Source organism: Octodon degus, unplaced genomic scaffold (genome assembly GCF_000260255.1).
Source record: "Octodon degus isolate 3935 unplaced genomic scaffold, OctDeg1.0 scaffold00199, whole genome shotgun sequence".
NCBI lineage: Eukaryota > Metazoa > Chordata > Mammalia > Rodentia > Octodontidae > Octodon > Octodon degus.
Genome location: NW_004524775.1, coordinates 3254714 through 3258680, shown reverse-complemented (window position 1 = coordinate 3258680; position 3967 = coordinate 3254714). Strand labels below are relative to the sequence as shown.

The following is a 3967-nucleotide window of genomic DNA, read 5'->3' as shown; positions in this document are numbered from 1 at the left end:
CCTCCCTCCCTCCCTCCTTTTCTTCCTTCTTTTCCTCCTTCCTTCCTGCTGTCTTTCTGTTTTTGAATGCCAACTACATCGAAGTGTTTTCCTTTGGCCAGCCTTGTGCAGTAGACACAGCAAAGACGAGAAGACCCTAAGCTTCAAACCCAGGTGTCCAGCTTGGAACACCGGCTCTCCCCTCACTAACCTGAGTCCCCCAAGTAATTTCTCGGATCATCAGTTTCCCCATCAGGAAAATAAGGATACAGTGGTCACTGTGAAAATTAGATAGCATATATAAAATGCTGAGTGTACAGTAAGTGCTTCATAAATGGAAGTGACTTGGTATTGGTTACCCTGGGCTTTACAAAAGAGCACTGAAACTCTCAGAGGACTTGCTCTGGTCGGGGGCAGAGCCCAGACTGAGCCCCATCTACTTGGCGCAGACCCTGGCCCCCTGCCCTGTGCACACAGGATAAATGACTTCCATGTGCCAACCCCGAACCTTCAGCAAGCACAAGAGCTCCCACGGCCAACTCGGAAGGAAAAGGTAAATGCACTTCAGAAACACTTCCTTCCAGGACAGCCCAAATGTCTGGAAAATGTCAACACTTTTCATAAAACAAACTTCAGCTACCTAAAAACTCACAGGCATGGACCAATTCCGGAGCCCTAAGTGCCCAAATCCAGAGGCATAATGGTCTTCGGCATCTGAACTCAGGAGAAGCACGGCCCTCAGAGACCTGGAGCCCTGCCACCTTGGTCCCCCGCACTATGGACAGGCAGGGTAATTTAGACATTCGCCTCGATGTCACCTCATTTCCTATTTAAATCTTGGGAATATAGCAGCACTGAAGGTCAGCAGCACTACACTTGAGGAAGCACAGGGCTGCAGATTTGAAGCCTGCGCTTGACTGTAAATATTTGTTTAAAAGAGATTAGCCAGCAAGCAATGTGATGCGAACGGCTGCCTCCCTGACTAACCCTGTAAGGACCCAGACGGCTCATCGAGCACCACGCACAGGCAGCCGCTGGGCTTCTACTGGAATTATTCTCCTTCAGGTTACTTAAGGTTTACATACATTATTTTTTTAAACTTTTTTCTGCCTAACCTTGTTTATTTTAGATCTATATTTCAACCATTCAACAGCCAGAGACTTGCTATCACGTCCATACTGACTTGAATTCTGAGACACATTTTACCATCTGCATTCATTACTTATGTTTCTTCCCCAAAGAACCAACAGTATTCTGGGGAAAAGCGCTTGGAAAACTAATCCTTTGGAACAAGCGTGCACGAGGCCAAGATCACACAGAATAGAGAACAGCTTGCTTACGCTTTCTGTTTGGGGAAGCGTAACACCATTTGTTTCCCAAAGGTTTCCTCAGGGGGGTAAGGTGCTACATGCCCTTCCCTTATGCTGAGCCCCACACAAGCCTTAATCAAAATCCAGTCTGTGGATTAGCTCTCCAGCCGGGCATATTTGACTCTTGGATGCCCTGAGCCCATTCTACAGGTTCCCAAAGACCACAGATCCAGTCACTACCGCGCTGCTCAAGAAGTGCTTAAGGAGGACCAGGGACGCAGGGCTGGGGGCCCCAGAGCTCGGGACCCCTAGCTCGCTGGACCCACACGTGATGCAGAGTCACACTGCCTCCGTGGCTAGTGGAAGTCCCAGTCCTCGGGTGAGGCAGGGAGCCGCAGCGGAGCCCAGGGGACCAGAGAGCCCACCAGCTGGTGCAGAACCTTTTTGGGAGGCAGCGTCCCGGCTGGCGGAGCTTGGTCTTCTGGGTCCAGAGCCACCTCCCACGGAGCCCTGGAACCATCGCGCACACCTGGGAGAGGGCGCAACACCGTGGGCTCTGGACAGTTCCTGTCCTCAAACTTTCCCAAGCCAAGAAAGCCAGCCGTTCATCGAGTTCAGCTCCCTAACATAATCCCAGGATATTCCTGGAATTATTTTCAAAAATATTTGAAAGCTTGGATTAGGCCTTTTGCAGCAGAACAGAACCAAATCCCCAGACTTGCCATTTCTTTAGAAGGGCTGCCGCCTGCAGAACTTTGCCCAGAAGTTCCATCAGCGGTGACCTTCACTGACTGCGGGGCTGGGCTGGGCTCCACGCTTGCTGGGGAGTGGATTTCTAACTTTAACTCCGCAGCGCGCCGGTCTCAACCCCCCGGGGGGTCAGGGAGTCACCGAGGACCCAGAACCGCCCGGTGCCGAGCGGTTCTACCCTGGCCCGCGGAGCCCGCGGAGCCGACCCGGCCCTTGGAGCGGACAGAAGGGGCCCGGCACCGTCCCCGGGGGGGCCCCGGCGGTCCCCCGCGCCGCCCGCCCTCCTGGCAGCTGCTGCTCCTGCGGCACGGGAGCGCGGCGCCCTCGCCGCTCTCGGCAGCTGCGCCCCGGAAGGAGGCTGCGTCCGGTGCCGGTGCCGGTGCCCGTGCCGGTGCCGGGGAGAGGCTGTGCCGCCCGGGTGCTCGGTGCCCGCGGTCCCCCGCCGCCTTTACCTGGCCAGGCCGGTCCGAGCGAGCGGCCCTCGTGTCCGCTGCGGCGCTTCCCCGCCGGGACTTGGGCCGGGGTTCGGGTCCAGGTCCGGGTCCCGGGTTCGGGGTTCGGGGCGCGGGCAGGCCCCGAGGCTGAGTCACGAGCCGCGGCCCGGGCATCTTAAGGGCGAGCAGCTGGACGCGGTTCAAGCGGAAGCCGGGAAACTTGGGCGCGCAGGGCGCGGGCGGGGGCCGGGACGCGCCCTCCCTCCTTCCGCAGGCGGGGGCCAGGCGAGCGCCCCCGCCCGGAGGGGGCGACCGAGGGGCGAAGGCTGCCGCGCGCGGAGGGAGGCGGGCGCGGCCCGCGAAGGCCGTGTGTCTGGAGAAACGTGTACTTTTCACCTGGGGAGCAGACCGTGACTGTTGGCGGCAGACGCCGTGGCGCAGCTGCAAGGAGGAAGGAGGGGGCTTCCCAGGGACCTGGCGGGTCCTAGACAAACGCGAGGCGACGCTGCCTGTGCACTCGCAGCCAGTCAGAGAGGGAGGGGAGTCCCCTCCTCACTCACTCACAGGCCAGGGATCCGAATGCGTCCGGAAAACTTCTCCACTGCACCCGGCCGCCTTGAGGCCACCAGACGCCGAGCCCTCTCCCTGGACAAGGTGCAAACCTTGTAGCCTACCGGTACGCTCGCTCATTGTGGCCTCCCCTGAATTCCAACTAAGGTTTTCTTTTTAAGTCGACTTGATTCTAGGTGTCATTTGGAAGAAAAAAGAGAACAGTAGATAAGAAGCACAGAGAGGAGGAGGGTAAGGGCAGCAGGCTGCGTGGACCGCCCGCGAGGGAATGCATGCACGCGTGAGCAAATCAAATGCAACACTGGTGCAGCGCTTACCCCTTAACGGGTTCTTTTCATGCAGGGATGGGCTCATTCATCACTGCAGCCCTGGAGGCGGCTGGCTAGTGCTGTTGCTGCCTCCTCCATGGGCGGGAGGCGGGAGGCGGGGGTGTGCGTTGTGCCTCAGGCCACTGGGAGGAAAGGGGTCCTGCAGCCCCCCACACACCTGCTCTCCCAAGAGCGAGAGCGTGAGCCTGTCACACCGCACTGCTCCCTCACACAGGAATGAGACATTGGTGCCCAGCCAGGGGTGATGGCAGCGGGTGGACCGCACCAGAGAGAGGAGCTGCGGCGGCCGGGCTGCGAGCTGAATGCCTCCATGGGCTCTCAGTCAGCGACATCCGGACAGCCAAAGATCCTGGGCCGGAGCGGGAAGCCGATTCTCTATGTAGTTCCTCAAAGCGAAATGAACTCCACATAGAGTCAATACTGGCTCTAAAATGTAAATTAGATGAATGTATAGGTGGATGATTGTCCTAAACCTGGGATTCTGAAAGTTTTTCTAAGTATGTCGTGAAACCGTGAAGGAAATGCCTGGTCGATATGACTGTATAAAGCCAAAAAATGTCTTCCTTATGGAAAAGACACTGTAAACAGACTTAAT

The 3967-nt window shown here is 57.4% G+C and overlaps 1 protein-coding gene across 1 annotated transcript in view; it reads right to left on the bottom strand.

Annotated features, from left to right (window-relative positions):
• The window catches only part of LOC111813559 (cortexin-2-like), a 50159-nt gene extending 47503 nt beyond the window's left edge, over nt 1–2656 (bottom strand). The window contains exon 1 of the mRNA XM_023704641.1: nt 2492–2656. The gene's annotated coding sequence lies outside the window, so the exon portion shown is untranslated. The remainder of the gene's footprint in view (nt 1–2491) is intronic.
• Between the last annotated feature and the right edge of the window lie 1311 nt (nt 2657–3967).